The sequence below is a fragment of the Hippocampus comes genome, unplaced genomic scaffold (genome assembly GCF_001891065.2).
Source record: "Hippocampus comes isolate QL1 unplaced genomic scaffold, H_comes_QL1_v1.1 scaffold92, whole genome shotgun sequence".
In the NCBI taxonomy this organism is placed as follows: domain Eukaryota; kingdom Metazoa; phylum Chordata; class Actinopteri; order Syngnathiformes; family Syngnathidae; genus Hippocampus; species Hippocampus comes.
In genome coordinates, this window is record NW_017805379.1 from 1,515,184 (window position 1) to 1,541,311 (window position 26,128).

The 26,128-nt window shown below is 42.5% G+C and overlaps 1 protein-coding gene across 1 annotated transcript in view; it reads right to left on the minus strand.

The window, feature by feature from the left end:
- uggt1 (UDP-glucose glycoprotein glucosyltransferase 1) overlaps positions 1-26,128 on the minus strand; it is an 80,691-nt gene that overhangs the window by 44,913 nt on the left and 9,650 nt on the right. Inside the window, exon 2 of the mRNA XM_019872473.1 lies at positions 17,080-17,184. The gene's annotated coding sequence lies outside the window, so the exon portion shown is untranslated. The remainder of the gene's footprint in view (positions 1-17,079; positions 17,185-26,128) is intronic.

Here is a 26,128-nt window from a genome sequence, read left to right on the forward strand (position 1 = left end):
TTTCATGATGAGTAGACCCACAAAAAGAGTCTCAAGAATCCATGTCCATGAAGATACAGGTTGCCTGCCTTTTTGCTTTGAAATACGTTTTGGAGGATGTACCTCAAAACATTCACTCCGACGACCGTGCAGGACTCTGAGAGCGCGTATGTTCGGAGAGGCAGATCATGGTCCCCTGTCAATCATTTCCAAACGCAGCCTATGTTCGAAACCAATCAGCAGCTTGTGCCTGAACTATTTCCACACCTGGACTGCCTGACGCACCGGCCAACCGCGTTTCCAATTGGAGCGCCTAAATCACGCGCTGCCACACTCGGTTTTGGTGCACTCTGACTACCCAAACGGCAAATTTCAACAACGCTCAGACTTTCCGAACGGTCCGAGTGAACCAAGCGTGCTGAGAGCATTCTTTCTGAGCGCGCACGAAGATGACCTTAACTAAAAATAGCGCCGTCTTTGACTCCATTGGACTTGATTGTCATTATCGGCTTGACTAACGTATCACGCCATGCTTTGTTCCTCTTCCACGGCTATTCTTCTTCTCAATGACGGCTGACTTAATTGAACGCGCCAGTTGTCTCCGTTTAATTTCAAGGGCTTGCTAATGTCATTAATAATGTATGGATGTTTGAATTAGAATCCGTCCCGGGTCTCGCTGTTCTGTAAATGGTATTGATCGTCCCTTAATAAAGTTTTTAATACCATTGATGTGTGTGTGTGTGTGTTAGTGTGTGTGCGTACGAGGCAAATATGAGCCTTCCAATCAAGCCCGAGTCATTAGAAAAGAATAGCGCTGAGCCAACAAACAGCCTGTGGCATGTTTGCATTTGGGACCTTACTTTCCCTAATGTATTTTATATTTAATACAGAGCAGCTGCAAGATTGATAAGGCTCCATAAATGTGTCCCACTTTGTGCCATTGTGCTGTTTTGGTATCAAACAGGCTAGTGAGTTGCCTTTTTTTTCTTCTTTGGAATGTGGGGCAGGTATGATGGAGTCCTGAAAATTCTGCCTTGTAACAAGCAATAAAAGAGACAAAGCAATTATGTTGTTGTTATTATGCTGAGGGGGAAGTTTGTGAATATCATACCGCCGTGAACGCAATCAGAAAAGGGAGAGAACTATGGAGGGTCTTGTGCATTTGCTTCGATGCATATGAAGACAAATTTTATTCAAGAGGGCACAAAACTTGTGCATTACAAAAGGGTAGCCAACATGGGACCCCGGTATGCTCGGAACGCCACTTGAAAAGATCTTCGTGGGAAGGAGATCCTGATGAGTGACAAGCCCAAAAGTGTCATATCTCGCCACGTATCCTCGATTTTACAATGATGAATATGCTCAACCGATGAGCGATCTGCAGTTGTTTATGTCAGGCAAGTGGAATTGAATAGAAATAGAACCAGCACGACTGGCTTTTTCAATAGAAACGCATTGAATAGACCTCTCAGGAGCCCAATATGGTCTCCAAGGTAAGAAGACATTTTATCCAAGACGAGACTTTAGTGTAGCAGGAAATCAGAGTGCCGCAGTAAAGTGGAGACTGTGGAATATAATACTGCAAAAGGTTTCATTATGCTTGGAGCCAAACCTGAAGCAAGAAAGCAGAGACAGTGCCGTAATAATGCACAGCAACTGTTTAAGCTACAATTAGAATCTATTTTTGCTATTTCTCGTCGTGTATCCTGATGCTGGATATTCTTGACCAATGAGTGACCAGAAGTGGTTTGCGTCACCCATATGATATCTACTCAGCACGACCAGGTTTTTACAAATATTGGCCAGTAGCACCTGTTATGTAAAGCGATAAGAAGACACATTTCAACCGAGCGGAGGACGAGGGCGGAGACTGCAACGTTTCATGTGCCGCTCCGGGATATGCAAACGTTTTTCCTGGAAATACAAACCCAGGAGGCATGTGAAGTCTTAAAAGATTGGCTTGGTGATAGTGAAGGATTAGCGCTTGACGCTATGTGGCACCATAGGACAAACGTGCAAACATCAAACACAGGCCTGCACACACAGCAAATCAAACAAGTGCGCATTCTACCATTAGCGCAGCCAAAAAAGGGCTGGACGGAAAACGCTGCATACCAAGCAGGCGGGAACAGATGGCAACCTCAGGGCTTAACACACCCCGAGGACCTGTTCGGATGTGTGGGTTTATTTGCGTGTGTTTTGGACATGTGGCAAAAACTGCGGAATGATCAAGTGCAATTTTGCTTTGGGGGGGTGGCGGTAGGTGAAAAGAAAAACCCACTTATCATATTTAACATACACTCCTCAGGCTCCCTGGCAAGGTTTGTTTGGGGGTGCTTGAGTGGAGGGCCTGTTAGAAAGTCGAATCTCAGAGTCGGGAGGAGCAGAGTCATTTTCGTGCTGTCAAATCTACCCGCTCTGGTGTGTTCTGGAGGGTGCATACAACTTCACTCAACCGGTCGACATGTGCTTTGTGAATTTTCGTTCGCAAGGTTAAAGCAAAAAAATAAATAAATAAATAAAGTCCTAACAAGGACTTGCATCTCGAATAGCTCATTCAGGTCTCCATTTGTCAGGCAACGCTGTAACATTTGACTGCTTGACAGGTGAATGTCAACTAACGTTAACGTGGCCCTTGCGTCCTTGTGAAAAATGAAAAGTTCTGCCCCCCCCCAATCTATAACTACATCGGTCCACTCAATCAACCAAACACGCTGAGCGCTTCCACCCCGAGTTGCCTAAAACGCCTCCTCGAGCCGTCACAGACCTTTTCTTCATTCAATCAATTGGCAAAACGCTCCCAGTCAGTGTTTACGCCGCATATTAATCGGCTCTTTTCTCCCACCGACAGATGCTCCTCTCCGCTCTTACGCAAGGCGTTTATCCGCGCGAGCGTGAAGCGTGTTTCTGCGCACATGTCGGGGCTGAACTGAACATCCTCTGTCTCAAAGGAATCCTACTGATCCTATTTGCGGAGGAGGCGAAGTAAAACTTTTATCAGGTGCGAGCAGGATCGACCCGCTGTGAGCTGAAGTGAGCCGCTGGCCATGTTTTTTGTTTTTTTTTATGCTTTTTTTTTTTTTGCATTCGGATGAGGTTTGTTTAAGCAGCTCAACTGAATAAATATGTGACATCCAGTGAGATGCATGAAAATATAAATGCAGCCGACAAAAAATAAACCTACATTCAACAAATAGATAATCATGTGATGGATCATGGCCAGGACTGAATTTAGATTTGTTAGTATTGACGAACACTTTGACGGCATGAATAACATTTATGTAAAAAAAACAAACAAATAACATATGGCATAATGACACATGTAAACAAATATTTAGAGACGTAACTTAGGCGAGTTATCATATAATGCCGGGTGTCCCAATCACAATTCTTTTTTCTAAGACATCTGATTGTGATTTGAGGATTTTTTTTTTTTTAGGGGGTGGGGGGGGGGGGGCAAAACTATACTAACATGACTCCTTTTAAATGGCTAGTGGAGCAGTTGTTTAAACCAAGTAAAATATGTAAATCCTTTTTTTTGGGGGGGGCGGGAGGAGTATTGTACATCAGTTTCTCAGATTGCGTAGTAATTAGTATTAGTTGTGTTAAATGCAGCTTTATCCTTTCTGGCACTCAAAATGCTCAATTTGCACACACTGCAAGGTGCCGTTGCGTACTTTCTCAATCACATGATTTAGATGGGGACAACCCCACATTTATAGAACTTTAAATAAAATATAGTCATCTTTGTTCGCTACCTGCCCAAATCCTCTCCCTTGCTCTATTATGGTGCACCTGTAGAATGGGATGTGGTGGCACCCTGTTGGTTGCTAGGCTGTGTGTCATGTATTAATGTATGCTTGTTTGCTGAGGGGGGTTTTTTTCCCCTTCCCCAAATCCATACTGTAGTCTCCTTACAAGATCTCAGTCTGGGGTTGTTGGTTTTTACCCATCCCGCCCCTTCGTTATGTTTTTGTTTTCATTTGTAAAAATTGGGGGCTGTAAAAAGCAACACGGCAGACATTCTGCATTCCCCTGTTGGTCACTGTTTTTCTATATCGGTTGGACGGGTAACGTCTACTCCATTTCATTGCACCCTGTAGTACAACAACAATACATGTATTCTATTCTTTATTATTTGTTTTTCACTTCTAATAACAATTACCACTCCTGCATTTTGAAAAATAATGTATTCAAAAAGAATTTATGATATTTCTCTTATATCGGATCACATTAGATTGTACAGGGTGTACTTGATTTTGGGACTGACGAGTGTATGTACATAATCTGATTGCCTTTCTGAGTTTGACGTACAGAATAGTGATTCTGATACACTGCTGAAATAGTCACGCAGCCTGGCTACATTAGAAGCTAGTTGTTGACAAGGGCTCATTGGAACTTGAGGTGTATGAGGTCACATGATAATTACCTCACCCTGACGTCCTTGATCTCACGCTGTCCTCCCCCCCAGCTCCCTCCCCCTAACCCACAAATGACCTTGGCTGCTGACAGTCGGGCAGATAAGTCCACTTTGGGTTCTCTGTGTAGGTGTCACAGAACGGATGAAAGACGGATGAGAAGATCATGCACATACGGGGGACGTTGGCATCGGCACAGTGGGAAACGTCAAATGTAGGAAATGTAGAATGTGAGAACTGGAAATTTACTTATAATTTCCAATGTAATAAGAATTGGTCAAAACAGTGCAAAAAAGTGGAAATTTTACGTGTGGGAAAGAGGCTTTAGTTTTGACAGATGTTCCCGCTTGGATATTGTACGTTCATCAGCTCACTTTTCATCCCCGAAAGGTGCTCACTGTCATTCGATGGTCAAATCAATACGAACATCTCATTAACCACTTCTGTCGCTTTTCCCTGAGATCCTTTGCCCCAATTACCTCAACCACCACCAACCCCCGCCTACCCGCCTCCGACGGAGCAACTTCATCAGCAGTTTCAGGAAAAACACACTTCGGCTCCCTGGGATTGACAAGGAAGGACAGCAGCGAGCCCGTATTTGCATTTCAGTCAACAGTCGAGTCACTCATGAGTTTGAGTGACCTTGTAAAGACAGTAATCCCTGCTTCACAATGAATAAATACATAAACAATGACAACTCGCCACTTTAAAGCGATTCAAAGGCAAGGGAGGAAAGGGGGTGTGGCGGGTTGGGGTGAATCAGATTTTATGGTCATTTGCTGAGAAGGAATTGCATTTTTGTGTGGTCGCTATTGCAGTAACATGGCAACATTTGTAGAGTTTAACGGCTTCATACTGGTTAGCCATTTATTGGGCTCCCTGTATAATGAGCCCTGCAAATATTTATTGTTTAAACCGTAACGATATCACCAGCTATAGTGACAGGAAACTTTAATACAGCGGTCCTTTGACTTGCAAGTGAACCAAGTTTCTCGAGGGAGGAAACCTACAGCACTGATTGTTATTTTATTTTTTTGTCTTTAGCTGCGGGCAAAACATTTTGTTACAAATGCCCCAAACTTCACAAAACGTAGCAGTTAAGCGTGTAGCGAATGCTTTTTATTGTCAATGCCAGTAGAAGATTACTATGAAACTAAACATAAAAGAGAGAATTAAATGTTGATCAAACCCCAAACTCTCATAGGAACGCCTGCTAGCTTAATGCTAGCACAAGGCAAATCGCCACATTAAGCTAGCATCGATGTTGTGCTTATCATAAACCTATAAAAACAAAAATCAGCGACCAATGTACATGTTTACTGTTTTTGTCTTTGTCTTTGTTTTTGTATGGCCAATATTTTTCTCTGTTAACACTACTTCATATGCAGCAAAGTGCTCTCTCTCTCTCTCTCTCTCTCTTTCTCTCTCTCTCTCTCTCTCTCTCTCTCTCTCTCTCTCTTTAAACATTTACAAATAATTCAGCTTGCACAAATGACAGCAACAAATATTTTTGTTTCAAAAGAAATCGCCCCTTGTGATTTTTCAAGTATAAACCGATTGACTTTAAGTCACGTAGTTCAAAGTCAAGCCAAATCTCTTGAAAAGTCAGTCAAGTCAGCCCGATCATAAATTTTAGCCAGGCAAATTGAAAGCCATGAAATTGGTGACTCGTACTCGAGTCCACCACCTCTGACTACAACAACACGGAACACACACGCACTTGACCAAAGAGCAGGCATTTCAAAACAGGAAAATAGAAGCGCTCAGGTTGGCCACCTGATGTTGTATACAGAAATCGGCTCAAATCGTTGGTAATTTATATGTACGCTACTATCAGCAGACGGGAGAGCCCCCACCTCACTTGGTAAAGACAAAAGGCGGTGGCAAGAGGGAGCCATTCGCAATTTGAAGCGTCAATAAAAATGCTAATAGCGGGGCAGGCATTTATCAGCCGCTGACAATGAAAGTGTCATGGCGGCGCCCACAGACAGATGGAGCGAACGGAGAAGTCTTTATCTCCGCAAGGGTGGAAATGACTTGTGCTTTTTATTTCCAGAGGATATTGGACATTTCTCACCATGGCAGCGACACACAAGAACATACTGTACGGACCGTGTGTGGCGAAAAAAATAAGGACAATCAATTCCATCCAAATGTCGCTTCCCTAACCGCAAGTCTTGCTTGTCGTAGAATCACTGCACAAATATTTTGGTCTCTGACAGTGTCGCCGCCGTTAGCCTCCAGCTAGCTGCTGGCCAGCTATCCCCGCGCAGCCGATGTGTTTATGATAAGACAATTAATCGGTATTGATGAGCAGGAAGGTGAAGAGATATGTGTTGCTTTTTTCGGACAAGCCCAATCATCCCCTCTCTTTCTCTGTCGCTTGCTAGCACTCACTTTTACTTTCGCTCTCTCACTCTAGCACGTACCCCCTCCGCCAAGCACGTAGCAAACACAACAGTGTGACCATGCGCACAGCCATGTACAAAACCTCCGAGTCATTCGTCATTTTTTTCTGAATACAGTACTTTGGAAAAAAAAATACGTGATGTAGTGAAGCGTGATATAGTGAGGGATCACTGTATATGCCCCCCGCCCCCCTATCTTTCAACAATAACAAAAAAAAAAACAAAAACACTCGTGTTTTGAACACAAATGCACAGTAGGTCCTATTCCCACGTTCTCGTAGCTAATCCATGACTACTTAGCTACGTCGTAGAAAGCAGCTGGGTGAGCTCAGCAGGACGCGGAGGAAGACGCATTGGTGAGCATGCGGCACGAGCGAGAGGCACTTTTTTCTTTTTCCCTGACTTGGTGTTTCCACGCTCGCTGACTGTGCCTGCCAGCTGAGTAAGTGCACAGGTAAGCGTCCATCTTATTGCTGTGATGGAAGAGGTTCCAGATCGACTCTGGCGTGCCGCTCATTGATTGGCCTTTTCTCGCAGCCGCCGCCGCCTTGCACTCTTGAGTTCAACTTCAGCGGCGAGACGATCCCACGTTGTTGTGGTTTTCCCACACTTTTTTTCAGGTGACCTTTTGTGATTTATGGTGGCGAAATGTCACCTGTACAAACATTCCAAAAGAGCGACAGTTTTTCTCTGAGACGGATTTGGAGCACCATTGAGAGGAGTTTTCGGGATTAAACCTAATCTCTTCATTTCCAACATCGTCCCGTCTGTCTCACATCGTTCTCGTCATTTCCTTCCTTCCCGCCGCCTGCGTGAGAGTTGGCTTATTTGTGCGAATAATCTGGTGTATTTCTCATGAAACGAACAGTCTTGTCATGCAACTTGACATTAAGGCCGCACTGAAGAATTTTACTCTATCCTACAAGTTGCGTTAAACATAAATAGAAAGAGAATACAATCATTTGCAAATTATTTGCAAGCTAGTGAATGTTCAAAGTGATCTATTTGATTCTTTTGAGCAATCAGGATCTTAGAATTTCGTGTTCCAAAAAAAGCAGGCACAGGTGGCCCCCCCCAAAAAAGACTAAGAAAGTTGAGGAATGCTCATCAAACACCTGCTTCGAGAGCTGAACAGGCTAACTGGGAGCAGGCGGGTGCTATGATCGGGTATCAAATAAGCTTCCCTGAATTGCTCAGTTGCTGCAGTGCGTCATGTTACGAGAAAATTATGATACGTTATTTTCCGATGCGTTGCCACGTGCCATTAATAAGTTCACCGTGTAACATTATGATACGATACAATGCTCCATGTTAGATTCTTATTTTATTCTCACCTTTCCTTTCTACGTGAAGACGCATTACGCAATGCCACACAGGCAAACTTTGGGTGCATTCTCAATTGTGCATTGTCAGACAGTTTTCTAATTTTGTGACCGTTAGGGCGACACTTGAATTCCTCTCCGTCCGCGACACATTTGAGCACAGCCATCTTGCCGTCATACTCTTATTATTATTATTATTTTTGAGCATGTCTTTACATTGAGCGAGTGTACGTCATGTGCAGTGAGTGCATTTTCCTCCCTTCGGTCAGAGTGACGCAGCAGCGTGCGAGTGAATGATGACTCGGTTTATGTGGATTTGATTGCAGCCCAGAAAGCAAGCCGCGTTCGCATTTTACTCCCTCGGCTTCTTCTGAAATCATTTCCCCCGTCTCAGTATTCCTCGCGCTTTCTTAATTATTCCCCCATACCCAATTCCAACAAACGCATTTATTAGTTTGTTTCTTCTTGCACACACACACCCCCCCTCACCCCCTCCACCCAGCATTTTCTCAGTCTGTCTCTCTCTGATGTCCCAGGAAACCTCGCAGCAGCTGTGGACTTTTTCCAACTCGAACACCCACTTCACGCACCGAGATTCAAACATGTGAGCATGCACACATGAATCTGATTATTCCATGTGGCCTACCTGGGAATGATGTGGAAATCCAATTATTTGTTTAAAGGGAACTCCCAGTCCCTGAGTATGTGGCAGCAGACGTTTATGAAACCAAATTAATTATCTGTGCCAGTTCCCACAGGACAGGGCAGGGAAAAAAAAAAAACAAAGAAAGAAAAAAAAATGCCTCATCGCAGATTTGCACAGGAGATTGGAACATCAGTCCCGTGTGACCCGTCATCCTCATTTGTGTAAGCATGTGTGTGAGCGTGTGTGTGTCATTGCACTCGCACAAGGTAATAGCTTGACACTTACTCTTATATATATTCAGACTTCAGGTTAATTCCAGTTTTTTTTTGCCCATATGTGACAGGTATCCTATTTTTTTCATTCAATGTGAACAGCATAACTGCGTTTTTCCCCCCCATCTTGTTTTTTTTTGCCAAATCCAACCCAGGCCTCGTCGCATGCGGATATTAATTGGGTCTGATGTGATCGCAATAGGATGCTCAGGTCGAGCTCCTCCAACCTATACGTTACCAAAAGGTGAAATAGGTCACAACTGTTGGAAAAAAGTTCAAGTTCCAAATCCTTGAAGTCGCCACAAATGCAAGGAGGTCTACACACGCAGGGGCCACGGTTATTTTGACTGAACGTTTGTGAGAAAAATGGAATAAAAACTAAACTAAATATTAGTTGGCTTTTCATATCATCAACAGTCATTGAGAAATACGGTAACGTAAAGAGACACAGACTGATCAAACATGCTGTACCTTGCATTTTTTTTTTTCCATTCAAATTTGGCAGGGTTGCGAACGATGCTCTTCTCGGTAGTGTGTCCAACTTATGCAATTTTTTTTCGTCGCTTTACAGCAGGGGTGTCGAACTCATTTTAGTGGCAGGCCAATTTGGAGTTACGTCTTCCCTCGGAGGGCCGTTATGACAGTGAAACCACAAAATGATTACGTGCACACAACAAATTAATAGATTACGAGTTTCGAAATCAGTCAAGTTGATTAAAATGTTTGTTCAGTCATTGTTCAAGTGAGGGTAAACAGGGTCACAAAATTATTGCAAAATCTCAACGTTACTTATTACACGTGACAATTTGACATTTTGGTACAGATCTTAGCTCGTTGACACACGTGATTTGCTTTCGCGGGCCGCATAAATTGACCCAGAGGGCCACATCTGGCCCCCGGGCCTTGAGTTGGACACACGTGCTTTACAGGGTCTTCAAATGCCGAGGCCAGTGTTCAACATTGTCAATGGCAAACTGATAAGCCTCCAAGAAGTCCCTCCCATGCCGTGTTAGTGTCGCTAACTCATCCGTCTTATTGGGGATAGCTCGGCCGTTTGCCGTGATAGCAGACGTCAGGACAATGACGCCCTTTCTCGTCTCTTCCCCCTCCAATGTCGGGTCACTATCTGGGGGACAGTCGTGACCGTGACTGTAAACAAGCCAGTACAAATTGCATGTCCATGTGAAGAAAGTAGAAGAAACACATGGAAAAAGCTGCTGAAAAACAAGGCTACCGCTCTCCCAGCACCGTTGATCCGTTCACGCTTCGCCCCGTCACTTTTAAATGTCATTGCGCTATTTTGGAAACTGGGTAAGAAAACAAGTCATATTGTGCCAGCTCACACCAGCTCGCTAAAATACTCATTAAAGTCTGCCGGCTCTCTCGTGCCGCGCTGGTGAAAACATCCACTAGCATCCATTTGGGCGAGACCATTTAACCTTTTTCCCTATTTAATGTTTCAATCTACTTTTCAGTTCTGGTCATTAGCATGGCATTTGGTAAATTTGCCAAACGTGACCATAGTAGGGCCAAATGGTACAATTTGATGTCAACTGTATGTTATTGATTTATTTTAAGAGCTGAAGTTCCCATTAGCCCCCCCCCCTCCAAAAAAAAAAATGACCACCCTTGAAGTCCAAATTACATTTGCATTAATGCAGCCAAAATGTTTCAAAAAAATGAAGGGAGGTCGACACAAATGGGCCATCATCGAGCCGAGAGGGTGAAGGGCGAATATTAAAGTGTCAGCCCGTTCTCGGAAAACTAAGGTTCACTTCTGTCGAGATTGAAAATCTCAGCAGGACATCATCCACTCCTCCTACTGAGCCGGAAATAGTCCAGCATCCCGTTCGGTGGCGTCTCAACGAGGTTAAGTACAAAGAGGGTTGATGCTGGCGGAGGCCTGCAAGGTGGGTGGCTGCGCGGGGTAGAGGTTAGCGGAGTGGGTGTTTCCAGTGATTCATAAAAGCCGGTCCCGCTTTCCATGATATGTCTATAGATGTCAAGAGCATCTCTCGACGCCCGTGTTGGGGACTTCAAAAGTTATCGATTTGGCTCGAAATGCTAGCTTGGAGGAGGTGTTGGCATACCTGGTCCACAACATTGTTTCACCCCCCCCCACACTTATTTCCTTTCTTTTTTTATCGAGTGGGATATCACAGAAGGAGCCAAACTCTCCTACCGACACTTTTTTTTACAAAGTCGTGGTCTTGACTGTGGATCAAACCTGCATTGGTCTCAGAGTCCTGACACGGTGTTAGCTCGTCACAGTCTTGGTCTTAACTCCTCACAGTATTACTTTCAACTCTGTCAGCTCGGTCTTGACTCTGTCTCAAGCTATCAAAAGTCTCTTGACTTAGCCGCAGTTCTCCCAAGTTTTGCTCAAATAATGGATGCGGCCTTGACAAAATCACAACCTTGTTCGTCATCGGGTGTTTCCTCAATCCTCTGATGGCATTTCTTTTTGCTCTTCTTTGGTCCCCTCTTTTCAAGGTCTTTCATTCAGCATGCGAGATAACAAATAGTCCAGTCGAGTGGAGAGGTGTCGGGCTGGCAGGATCACAGTTTATGGATGCGCAAGCTCAGCCAGTGAGAGAAAGGTAATTTCACGCTCGGCAGAACAGACTCCGGTTCCAACGTTGTCCCCGTGATTAATTAGGCTTTTTAACAGGAACAAACCTGGAGCCAGGTGAAGATGTTAATTTTCTCACTCTTATGCAGACAATATAGTCACAGGGCTGTTGAACACACATGCACACGCACGCGCTTCTCACGCGCACGACAAAGCTACCCGTAATTGAGCACGTCTCTGCAGTGCTGGCGACAAAAAAGACTGCAAAAAGTTCAACGATGACTTTGTGCCTGTTTCTGGGAGGTGGTCTTTTTAAACAAGTCAAGGTGGAATGAAGGCGTTTGTTCGACATCTTTTCAAGGTGTCATTCAAGTGATCAATTCAAGAGCAATTTTCTTTTTTTTTTTTAATTTTCCAGAAGGACCAAAGACTTTATTATTATACAAACAGAACGGACGCTCTCAAGTCACATGCTCTTGTGTAACGTGTGTGACACCGCAATGTATCGTAACGTGACGCATTGCAACGCAGCGTATTGTCCATCCCTTGACGTCCCACAGGAGATCGTATTTGTTGCAAGAGTACCTCAAAGTATGGTAATGTGGTGTATCATAAGGTATTATAAGATATTGTTGCGCTACTCAAGTTAGCATTATAAGATATTATTGCGCTATGCAAGTTAGCATAACAAAACGTAACGTAGGAGATCGTATTTATTGAAAGAGTGCCTCAACGTATGGCAATATAGCGTATCGTATCGTATCATAAGGTATTTTAAGGTCTTGCGCTATTGTTGCGCAACGTAAATAAGCATACAAAACGTAATGTAGGTGATCGTATTTATTGCAAGAGTACCCCAACGTTTGGCAATGTAGTGTATCGAAAGGTATTAGAAGGTATTGTTGCGCTACGCAAGTCAGCATAACAAAATGTAACGTAGAAGATCGTGTTCATTGCAAAAGTACTTCAACATATGGCATTGCAATGTATCGTAAGGTATTATTAAGGTATCGTCGCGCTATGCAAGTTAGCATAACAAAACATTACGTGGCATATTGTAAGATAGCATATCATAAAGTAAAACAAGGTACTCTATGGTCATGTATCATAACGTAATGTAACACAGTGTACCATAAAGTAGCAAATCGGGATGTATTCGATCCTATAGTCTCGCACGGGACGAACGAACACCGTGTCTGGCTTTTTGTCTGGCTTTTGTGAGCTGAGGAAGAAGGAAAAGTAGACATGCGGAAAAGTTTGTGAAGCAAGCAATAAAGAGATTCTGTTGGAGATGGTATTACCGTGGAAAGTAAAACGAGAGTGGCACAGGAGCGGAAGGAAGAGGACGGGAGCTGTGGGTTGGGGGTCAACGTTGTATTAGAAAGCACCTAAACGGATACCACACACGTACACGCACCAACATAGACACCTACACACATCCACACAACAACCTGACTCATCCGCTCGCAATCATTATATAACGCTGACCTATAACCGTCGGGCTTCGTGGATTCTATATGAAACATATTTGTAACGTGACGCATTGCAACGCAGCGTATTGTCCATCCCTTGACGTCCCACAGGAGATCGTATTTGTTGCAAGAGTACCTCAAAGTATGGTAATGTGGTGTATCATAAGGTATTATAAGATATTGTTGCGCTACTCAAGTTAGCATTATAAGATATTATTGCGCTATGCAAGTTAGCATAACAAAACGTAACGTAGGAGATCGTATTTATTGAAAGAGTGCCTCAACGTATGGCAATATAGCGTATCGTATCGTATCATAAGGTATTTTAAGGTATTGCGCTATTGTTGCGCAACGTAAATAAGCATACAAAACGTAATGTAGGTGATCGTATTTATTGCAAGAGTACCCCAACGTTTGGCAATGTAGTGTATCGAAAGGTATTAGAAGGTATTGTTGCGCTACGCAAGTCAGCATAACAAAATGTAACGTAGAAGATCGTGTTCATTGCAAAAGTACTTCAACATATGGCATTGCAATGTATCGTAAGGTATTATTAAGGTATCGTCGCGCTATGCAAGTTAGCATAACAAAACATTACGTGGCATATTGTAAGATAGCATATCATAAAGTAAAACAAGGTACTCTATGGTCATGTATCATAACGTAATGTAACACAGTGTACCATAAAGTAGCAAATCGGGATGTATTCGATCCTATAGTCTCGCACGGGACGAACGAACACCGTGTCTGGCTTTTTGTCTGGCTTTTGTGAGCTGAGGAAGAAGGAAAAGTAGACATGCGGAAAAGTTTGTGAAGCAAGCAATAAAGAGATTCTGTTGGAGATGGTATTACCGTGGAAAGTAAAACGAGAGTGGCACAGGAGCGGAAGGAAGAGGACGGGAGCTGTGGGTTGGGGGTCAACGTTGTATTAGAAAGCAGCTAAACGGATACCACACACGTACACGCACCAACATAGACACCTACACACATCCACACAACAACCTGACTCATCCGCTCGCAATCATTATATAACGCTGACCTATAACCGTCGGGCTTCGTGGATTCTATATGAAACATATTTGACTATACGGTATAGCTTGATGGATTCTTCGGCTACTTTTTTGCACAGTTCATAACTAGGCTTGACGTTAGCATGAAATTCGCTTTTAACGCTTATCACGTTGTCATGTTACAGGGGGCACGAAAGGGTTAATAACGAGGCAGACGGCCACATAGCATTTGATCTGTGAACGAGCTCAAAACAAGCAAGGCATTGTTGTACAGAAAAGTAGTTTGTTCAGTTTGGGGCAGGCGAAGTTGTGCCACCTGATTTTTTTGGGGGGGCGGATTCAACTTTGTGCTTTGTGTATGTGGGTGAGTTTTAAGGTTGGGAAACAGAGCGGCGATGTGGTTAGCACATGGAGCGCATGGCAAAAAACAAAATGTTGCATGATTGTTTTGTTCAGTTCGGGGTTACAATGGTTCTGGATTTGTCTTTATGGCTCGTTTTGAATTTATTAGTATTCAGAATGGGCTGGCTAGTGATTTTAATTTCATTTTTATGAATATTAGTTTACAATAAATAACATTTTTCTGGGGTTCTACATAAAAAAAATAATAAACTGTGAATCCCCAGCGACTGTTGGACGACCAAATTAAAATTAACTTGAAAAGCTTGTGCTTGAAATTAATTGAGATGAAAACAGATGGACATTTTCGCTTTAATATGAGTCCTTTTTAATTTGTTATATAACCGTTAAAGCTCGATTCATAGACTTATTGCTTAAAATGCACACTCATTTTAATTTTCCATTTCTGAATGCAAATGTTTTTTGTTTTTTTTCAATCTTTGTTTAGTTCCATGAACTTGAAAAACCTCGGTTCAATATCCTGAGAGACAGAATGTTGGACGTCGGGTGTGGTCGAATGTCTTGTCAAAGTCAGTTGGCGAGAGAGAGGCTGCAAGTTCAGTACCGTGCTGAAATTGGAACTGTCCACCTAACTCCGGTAACTCCCATTTACTCCGTATTTCACTCTGGAATAATCCAGCGCACGCTAAAATGTCGTGTTTTCCACAAGGACCCCGCTGTAAAATGAGCTCCGTGTGGCGAGGTGGCGTTGGGGGAGGTGGCATCCTCACAGGAGCTCCCAAGCTTTCTCCCCCGGAACGCTCCACAAAGGTAATCAGACGCAAAACACATCTTCCTTATCTGCGGCCCGCTCCTAACAAGCACATAATTGCTAATATCTTTGCTGAGCCCGAGAAGGAACACCCCAGAGATGAGCCATGTATATACAGCCTGATGGAGTGATAAGGGCGCGTTGCTATAGAAACTAAGATTTCTTCTTAGTCTGCCGGAGTGTGAAACACACACACACACACACACACACATATACACACACGCACACAGAAACTACTTAAAAAGTTTATTTGATTTTCTTTTCTACTCTGGAGTCAAGATGAATGTGGGCAATATAGTTTTGAATCAAAGATGCTTGTTTACATGTTTAATGAGGAGTTTTAACAACCACCTTTCTGGGATTTTTTTTTTTTTTTTTTTTAAATTTTACGACTTGGCCCCGTTTGAACCCGGTTGCCAACTCAAAAAGGAGCATCTACCCACACATTAAAAAAAAACAACAACAAACATAAACCGTCTCTCAGATGAATAGAGTGGGGTAAGCGTCGGCTTATGGCTGTTTCTTTCCACAGACAGATATTTTGGACGTGTGATGTGGTATGCATTGGATTGTGAGCTTGTACTTTCCATTGGTAGAGTAGATGGATAGGTTGGACATTGTGTGCCAATGAGCTGCTCCTTTTTGATGTGGTATGCTTTGGGTGATGGATATCTTCGCAATATGATGTGGTATGCTTTGGATCACAAGTTGATCTTTTCCAAAGAAATGTTGGACGTACGGGTGTGGTGTCATTTGGATCATGAGTGGTTTGTTTTCATAAATAGATAAATGTTGGATGTATGATGTGGTATGCTTTGGGTTACGGGGTGTTCCTTTCCATACCTGGATGTATTCGACATACTGTATGATGTGGTATGCTTTGGATCATGAGCTGTTCTTTTCAATAGGCGGATTTCGGACATACGAAATGGTATCCTTTTGGATTATGAGCTTATCCTTTCCACTAATGGATACATGTTGGATGTATGATGTGGTATGCTTTGGACAATGAGCTGTTCCACACTACAGTTTTTTTTAATTAGCTAGGTAGGTTTATTTGTGTGCTTTAAATGTCTCTTCCTAGGTTTTCCTCTTTGTTTAGTGCGCCTTCGACCTCACGCTTGGGATGATTCAAGACAGAAGAGTAGAAGTGGAAAAGAAATCGTAATTAACACAAAGTAATATCCCGAAGTGGGCTCCTTATTCAATTTGTGGTCTGTGTGATTTGGAAGCGCATTACTAGTTCAGTGTAATACGTGTTTCATAATAGAGGCAATGCCATAGGTTGCGATTGGGAGCGGTGACAATCCAGCGCCGAGTTGTAATTGATGTCGGATGCCATAGGCGCTCCACCCGCTGCCCGCGTGGACATGCGGGCCTTTTATCGGTTCCTCTTGCGCTCAGTCTGTTTGCTATGGCAATAGTCTCCTCAATCCAATACGAGCGCAATGGCGGCTAATTGACCCTTTAAGACTTGTCCTGATGCTGCCTGACTGCCTGATGAAAGTTCGGATGAGTGGCTGCATCAGATTTTCACCGTTTGGGTCACCGTGGAACTTATTTATTTCAACAAATATGCACGTGCAGTATATTACACTGTATTTAAAAATATCCCCTCATTGCTATTCATTTCAATCCATTCTTGAGTAAGTTCTTCGATTTTTTTTTTTTCCTTGTGCAGGGGGATTTCATTTTAATTGGGGATGACTTCACCTGTTTTTAATTAACACCTGTCAAGGTGCAATAAGACGTCGCGGCAATAGCAAATGCGTGTTGCGGGGGGTGTTGTCCCCATTGCGACTGGCTCACCTTCCTTCCTGTCAGCTTGAGAACGGCACCAAGACTGCAGGGAGCAGAAGGAGCGTATATGTGCATGGCTAATGTAATTCCACTTCACCAGATGGCCTGGCTTTTCTGCAAAAGAAAAAAAAAAAAACAAAACACCTTTATTTTATTTATTTTTTTTTACTGATCTGCTCTCTCATCGGTGCTAACACTCTTGCTTTCTTCTTCCGCACTATTCTTCGAATCACTTTTCTTCCTCATATACAGGTATAACTTCTGGCATTTTTCATCGGGAGGACACCTTCCAGCTCTTCTTCCTTTTCCGGGCCGACATGTGAGCTTAAGCGACCGCTCGTTATCATCGATCAATGGCTCGCCTTCTGACACAGCAGTTGGGGCTTCTGTTCTGCAATGGTGGTGTGATCGCACGCGCGCGCACACAGACACACACACCACCACCAGATCCCACTTGGCTTTTTTTTTTTTTTTTTAATCTGTGCGCCATCTGGATCAATCACATCGACTTTTTGTCAGATGCAAGACTGACATGTTTCCTGCTCTCTGTGGTAAAAAAGAAGTGAAAAGGCGATGGCGGATGCGACCCAGTGCAAGGCTCGAGCAGGTCTAAACCTCAGAAAGATGGCCGTGAAATGATAAATAGATGCTTCCTTGAGAAACGGCTCTTTCACCGGGTAGAAAGTCATTAAAAAAAAAAAAAAACACACAGTTTAATAATGAAACCACGGTGGAGTAAATGTTAGCACGTATGCCTTGCAATTCGGAGGTTCTGGTTTCAAATCTTTTCTGGAGGGCATGTTGTCGCTAATTTTTTGCCATTTTTTTTTTCTTAAACCTGGAGGATGTAGCTTTTTTGGGTTCGAAAAAAAAAAAGTCATTTTCATCCAAGCCACAACTATAGAAGCTAAGGCAATGCTGATGACTTGTAAGCCTATTAGCTCCTCTAACATCTTTCCGCAATTTTTTTTTACAATTTCATCTGTTACATTTCGTGGCGACCGCCAACTGCTCGGCGCACGTCGCGGAAACGACGGACTGAAAATGACAAAAATTTACCTCACAATAGGCTGAGCGCGGCCCCTTGTCTCCCGTTTGTAAAAAGCGACTGTATTTTAATGTCGGTCATGATGGTGGCACTTGGAGAGCTGAGTTTGTTTGTGCTGTGTGACTGACTTTTCTCTTTGTCAGTGTGTTTCCTTCATTGCGGTGCTGGGTTGACAGTTTTTGTTTGTTTTGTTGTGTTTTTTTTTTTTTAGAATTGCTCAAATTCATCCAATATTGGCGCTGGTGTATCTCAGAACCAAATTTGGCCAGAGTACATGACAGCATTTTTATTAATAGAGGCCCCGTGAACAATTTTTCATCGGGGAAGCATTTTTTGGCAGAAAGTGACCAGTCGATTGCCAAGGAATGCATTTCTCAATGCCAAAGAACTTTTAACACAATTGATATTAAAACTTTCAAGCCCCCGCCCATTAAAAAAAAATTAAAAAAAATTATTTTGAAGCATAGGAGGACAACTTTGTGCTCAATGTTATTCTATCGTTAGCTTGCTTGCTGTTGGTGGTTAAGCCCTTTTTTTTCAAGAATTTTTAGGGTGGAAAAAAAAAAACTCCCCTCTTGCTTTTTTTCCAATGCATTTTTTTTTTTTTGCTATTCCCAATCAGGCCCGGTCTTTAGCTCTCGCAAATAATGCCATCTTGTTAGCTCACTGGTGGCAAACGCTAATGCTGCGATGCCCTGGTTAAAATTTGCTTCCTCGTCTTTTCATTGTGTTCTCCCCGCATATGGAATTGGTTATTCCGGCCTTTTATCTTCCCTTCAGTGACTCTCGGCTTATTAGAACAACACATCACATCTGGAGGCGTCAGCAAAGGGTCAGCAGTATGAGCTTTGCACAATACAGCCAAAAAAAAAAAAAAAAGCTGATTTCTTGCTATAAAGATGCCGATCCAGTAATGACGCGCTCCTCCTCTTTTTTACTCCTTGTGTTCCCTTTGGTTGACTCAGAATAAGTTGCCATCAGAAGTGAAGTCAGCCCCAAGTATAAACGCTTCTAAAAAAATTTTTATTCACATTCCTTTCACTTTTTTAAACATTTTTCAACTCAATTTCACGATATGAGCTTCTAGTAATTTCAGAAAGCTACTTTTTTCTTTCCATTGCTTTTAAATGGCCTTACATCTTTAGTTTGTGAATACATTTAGATGTCAGTGTCCACTTTTTTAGTTATTTTAATGAGGAACTTTTGTTCCCTTTGCTTTGCTTTGTCTGCGGCTGTTCTAGTCATAGCTGCTTCTTGGTGTGGTGTTTTTGGTTGTGTGAAGCACATTGATTTGGCTTGTGCATGTCATGTCAATAATTTTGACTTGACTTGCCTTGGAGACGTCGTCCAAGGGGGTCCACAAAAATCATTTGGCATTTATAATCCCGTGAGCCATTCACGTACCACTAGAGGGAGTCTGTGTACCACTACACTGGACATGAGGGATTGCAGTTTCCAACGTGTGCTCGATTTGCCTATCCCGATGTAGAAGCAGTTCACAGGAGTGATATTAAACCCAAACATCAATATTTATCATTTTTGTGCGCACTTTACATCTTCATGGTGGCCCCAACTGATTTTTTTCCCCCCTTGTCAGGTCTGGCGTTTTGTACTTTAAAGCCAGTTTACCTCAACCGCAAAACAAAAATACAAGCACGCTCGCTCCCTCTGTGGGTTTTTCCCTCATGACGTGTGTGAGAATTATTTTTTCCCCACTTCCTCTTTTCCCACTGCGGAATAGTTGCAGGCTATTATTGAAGCAATGCTACACAGGGGAAGGAGGCATGATGAGCGTTAGATCGGAAAAGAGTCGAGGAACAGATGAGAACGCTCGGCACCTCGTGACCCCCCCCCCCCCCCCCAACCACACCCCAAACCCACCGTGGGTTGTGCGTCTCGATTCAAACCGCCATCGGCGTACAAGCAGTCAATAAAATACCTTTTGCGAATACAGTTGAGACAATATCGCCACAAGGTACCTTTGAGGCAGCTCTACTTCACCCACATAAAAAGTTAACATTATCCATTCAACAGTGTGAACAGAACCTTGTCCAACATACTCATCTATTGGTTGTCGGCTGTGTCACGTCACCCCAAAGATTGAAGACTTGCGCTAATATCAAAACACGTTTGAGACGACGAGTGCCATGATTCCATTTTTTGTTTTAGATTAGAATTGGTTTCGTTTCATGGCTGACTGTCATGGTTCTGTTCCGTGTGTGACCAACAGGTGGCGTTGGAGGGCTTCTCCTCCGGCGTCGCACCTGTTGGTCATCATGTCACAAGCGCTTTTTTTTTTTTTTTTTGCTTCCAAGTTAATGCAGAAAAAAATATGATAGCACCTCTCAAACAACACACGATTTTAAGTCGGGGCACTCGTGTCTCAAGGCACCACAGTATTTGCCTTTTAATTATTTTGTCGTTATCCATGTAAAATGACAACTATGACTCAATGAAGGCGTTGCAAACTACAGTGGGACAATAAAGTATCCTTTGGACCATTCTATGCAGATTTCCAAGTCCAGAAGAGCGATGGCTCTGTTTTGCTATGTAATCCAGATGAATGGACAATCCACACTTTGCAGCCCAAACTTTTTCATCTTGTCACACTTTGTCACTTTCATTTGTTTGCTGTGAGCAATGAACACACATTTGTATAAACAGCTGGGAAAATGTGCTCTCACTCTCTGTAGGCTATGAACTGTAGAGGGTATAATTCATCATGAACATGACAAATTACTTCGGGTGCTGTTGAGGACTGGAGTGCTCGTGCGTGTGCATGCGTGCGTGCGCGCGTGTGTGTGTGTGTGTGTGTGTGTGTGTGTGTGTGTGTGTGACTTTGCCGACTTTCGGGGACATGTTTTGCACGAAAGAATGATTAAATGGGGACAAATGGTGCTGGGGCTAGATTACAGACATATTTTAAATAAAACTAAACATAAAACAAAGAATGACGCGAAACCAAATGATTTTGTCTGACTTCAATCTATTAGTTTAATGCTAATATATAACAGTAAAACCAATAGAGGGGCTAAAAAACAAAAGTAGCATTGATATCCAGGTAGTAAACTATCCTTAAAAACGTATATATACACACACACAGTAGCAACACACACAGAGAGCTCATACTACAATACGCACAGGCATATATTCTTTATCCTCAGCGAAAATGGACTAATAATATTGCAGCTTAGTTGTAAGTCTGGATGTGTTACACTGCCCCCTAGTGGTCAGGACACACACGCAAGAAGGAGCAGCACAATGGCCAGTGAATTATCAATGCACAAACATTGTAATGTTGTTGCTGTCTGAATTTTGTAAAGTACAATACTGTACAGCGCCATTTATCTCAGTCCAAGAAATTTAGTTGGTGGTTTTTGTGGGGGTGTGTTTGGAAGGATCAGTGGCATTTCCATTCATTTCATCGGGGATGATTTGAGATAAGTATTTTTGAATTTTGCACATCGGCGAGGAAATAATTCAACTTTTAAGTCAAGGCACCAGTATCATTCTGTAGTTTCGTCATTGGAAAATTCTCCGGTCATGATTACTTTTTTTTCTCGAAAATAAACTTTACATAAAAAATCCTTGATTACTATTAGAATGATGAGTTTTCCCCTCACAATATTTCAATTTCTAACATTAAGTTTTTCTTGTAAATGATGATTTTTTTTTCCCCTTTATGCTTCATTGCGGTAAAATCATGTGAGTGACATGGGTGCCAGCAAATGAATCCATTTTGAAAAATTGGTCGATGCAAAGCTTGGAGGTAGAGCTTTTTAATTATCAAATTAATGGACTTACTCGTTGCAGCCCGAGCTTTCATATTGACTTTTTTTTTTTTTTAACAATTCTATGCATCGTCTGTGGGAACCAGCACGTTTTGTATTTTTTGAGCACATGTGCGTCGTGTATTTGTCAGCTTCTTTTAAAGGCCAATCCCCTTATCTGATATGCAGGGACTAGCATAGGTGTCTCTGGTTTATGTTTTCATTACAATTGTTCATTACCTCTTTTGTGCCTTCAGTGCTGATCTTTGATAAGACCTGTATGTATTTGTGCATGTGTGTGCATATCTGGTTCCTTATCCGGTTCCATGCGGGCGTGTTGTTGAGTTCCAAAAGCAAGCAGGAATCACAGACAAATTCATAATAGGGGTTCTTTGTTGAAAAACAAAAGTAAGCACTTGAGCTGCGGTTTTCTTTTTGTAGTTTATCTTCATCAGACTCAGTAATGATAACAAGCGACCAGCAGTGACCAGGTTTGAACGATTCTGAAAAAAAATGGCGAAATTTAATGTTTTTGTTTTTCAAAGCGTTAATATCACGTAGAAAGTTGTGTCATCTTGGGACAGAGGCGTAGCAAGCTCCCACAAGGAAGATGCCAATAAGGTTTGTCCAATTTTTCCATTTGAATCATGGATTAAAGACATGAAAACAAGAGTTCATCCCAAATGGCCTTGGTAAGAAAACTCCCGACAGTGGATCCCAAAAGGTATCACTGCGTTACGTACGGTAATAGAAAACGGAAATTCTCATTGGTTTCCAAGAACGGCAGCAAAACAATTCAACTAAGCGTGACCAGTTTATACACTTGCAGTCGAGAGACTATTAGAAGAGAGAGAGAAATAAAACACGAGGTCCATCGAGAGGGACGCGCAATTATTTGAACTGTAATGGTTGCCTACAAATCGAGGCCCACTAAAATAACATCCACGCTGTGTCATGATTTTATGGAAGGGAAGTGGAAAACGGCGTCGCGAGATGGGAAAGAGAATTTGAGGTTATTTTCGCAGCTCCACAACATCGTCTTGCGTTTACGGGAGAACACTGTTGGAAGAAAGGTAAGCAATGTAGCTCAACCCTGTTAGTGCCAGTGCACGCCACTCATGCATGTTCGGGCCCTTTCCAAGCATCTTTTTAGGGGGTGCAGGGGAATGTAAAGTATTTGTGAAAAATTTGGGCTACCGTGTCATGTTTTCATGTGTGGCACGACTGTATTCGTCAGGAGCATCTGTGTTCAGGGAAGACATAAAGTGGTACCTCTACTTACGAAATTAATTGGTTCTAGAAGAAATTTCTTAACTTGAAAATTTTGTAAGTCAAGACGTGTTTTCCATGTAAATACCCTAATCCGTTCCAGGACCCCCCAAAATTCAGATATAAATGTTTTCTAAAGCAGAAAAATGCATCAAAATATGTAACAAATACATGTTACAATTCGATTATTGCACAATAAATGAGAGTTGTGCAAAATAAAAAAAAAAAACAAAGAATAAAGAATAAAAATGATGGTCATTTAACTTTTAACTGCGTCCTCATCGTTTTTTGCCGTCTTTAGTTCGTGTTCTCTCTCAGAAGTGGTTTTTGCCTGCCATTTTGTAAAGAACTGATCCAAGGACGTTTGCTTTTGTCGGCTTTTAACTCATTCAGTACCAGCCAATTCTGGACCAAATCTGAAAAGACGTTTAAAAACGTCCTTGGGAGTGAATGAGTTAACAATCCTTCGAAAAATATCCAAGGCAAACATCAGCATAGTGAGCGACCGGTGAACACTTTTTCTGGGTGATTCACATTTACGTAAAACTATCTAAGTTTGACAGTAAGCTTCAAGTGTGAGTTGCAATTTTTTGAAGAATTCTGCCGTCTACCAAATTGCTACTTGTTGCAAAGTGGAGTTCACTGCCACCGTTAACAAAGGAGCGACAAGTTAGACTCAAATCACATCGCAGCACTAACTCACGATTGGCTAATGTGACAATGTGGCAGTTTTGTTCTTGCGGGTTATTTTTACTCATTTATTTTTGTATGTTGGGTTGCTGAAATAAAGAAAAGCTTTTTTTTTTTCTACGACACAACATGCTGTCTGAGAGTTTCAGACAGCACATTATCATCACCGCAGATAAACGTATGTCTACACAAATGCAAAAAGGCGTCCGGCGGACCTGCGCAGCCATTGGCAAACAAATAGATTCAACACACAAGCAAATAGATAGGAATTGCCAAAGAGCAACTTGTACGGCAACGCTCCTTTATGGCCACAAAGCTGCTGGAAATAAATTGCCAACACGCACGGGCGCATGCACTGAAGGAGGGGAAAAACCCATCAGGAGCAGTCACTTTATCACACGGGCCAGGGAAGGAACAACAACAAAAAAAAAAAGTCTGGAGCAAAAGAGGATAGGGAGAATGGAGCGGAATCGATATTCCAATACTCCCTTGTCTACGCCGCCGGTCCCCGATGTTATCCCGCATCACTGCAGCGGACAAGGAGAAGACAAATGACTATGGTGTCAGGGAACGTGGGTGCCGGGAGTGAACCAGCGGAACTGGGGGGTTGATGGGGGCACAAGATGTACTGTACGTTGCTAATATTAGCACTGACAGTGTCTTTCCACACGTGACTGTGCGAGAGTGAGACAAAACTCCAATTTGCACTAAAGATCCTTCGGCGAGAGGTGGAGAACACCAGCCTGCGATGTGAGATGTGTCAAAAAAAAAAAAAAAAAAACTATCAAAAGTACATCTGAAATAAAATCGTCATGGGAAAACTCAAACAATCCAAAAAAAAAAAAAAAACATGATTGAAGACAAATGTTTTGCACGGTGTGTGTTGGCAAGTTTTTACATTGTGAACCTGGATGCTTGCAGCAAACATATTACTTGTATCGTGCGTGATTTTGCCCAATGGGAGTATGCGGTAAAACTAAACACGTGGCTGTCATGTTCTGATTGTGTTTCAGCTCCAGCTGGAGTGAAGGGCGTTTCCCTCCAGCAGGCGCAGCTGTTCGGCGTTTCCCCATCAAGCCTTGCCAAGTATTTAAGGACTACCAAGTTGCCAAGTCTGTTGTCGGGTTATTGACTTTGCTCGCTGTCGTGCTTCAAGTGTTGTATTCTCGACCTCTTGATATCTTTCACAGTCGCTCTCGTTTTGTCATAAAACTTTACAAGTAGTTTCAGTATTCCTTTTCATCTTGCCTTTGCGAGTGCTTTTTGTTTTACGCATTGCTTTGTTTTTTTTCCCTGGCTCCTAGTGATCAGTGATTTCAGATTGCACATTGCCGATGCCCTTTTTCTGGAATAAATAATTCTTATTATCTCACTTTGAAAGCATTTCTGGAATCCAAAACATTATTCCATTCTGTTCAGAACCTGACAGCAACAAAAAGAATTCCACAAATTGTAGCGTTCCATACAACAAATGCAGTGTTTTGTTTCAGAGACACTGCCGCTGCTAATGCTAGGAATCAATGGGAAATCCTATTGATGGGCTCATAGAAAATTAACATCAAATTCCGGGGGTAACATTCCTTGACATAATGAATATTCACACACAAATATTGTAGTATGACATGACAGGCAGGGATTGGTGAACATAGTACACGTCACATTCTCAACAAGTCACATTCTTGGGGGAGTGAAAAGACAAAATGGCGGCACCTAGAAGCAAGTGGATTAGGAATGGGCAAGTACTGATGCCAAGTATCAGTACCCGCCCGCCTTATTTTGAGGTACTGGGGACTCGTGAAGGACGCCGATACTAGCCACTGATACTTAAGGTAAAAAACAAAAATTGGCATTGACTCCTCACCAGTAGTTGGCGCTAGACTGTAGCAGAAAGACACAAATGACTGTCCACAATTATCTGTCATTACATTCTGATGTAGAAAACTTCTAGTGATGTGGAGCAGTACTCAATAGTGAAATCTAGTACCAGTAATAATTTGAAAAAAATGTGGTATTGACCATCCCGAATACAAATGCAATATTTTAAATGTATTTTGTAGAATAACAGATGTGCATATAAGATATAACAAAGTTATAACAACTTGGGTTTAGTTCCTTTTGAATCCATCTTCTGTTTATCCAGGTAGCTGCTCGTAGTAACATAATACAAACTGCATCTCTTTATCAGCTGTATCACGAAATTGCACTGCCAGCCCCAAACCCTCAAGGGATGCACACAGCGGCGCACGGAGGCACATCACTTCCTCGCAGTAGTCGTACAAAC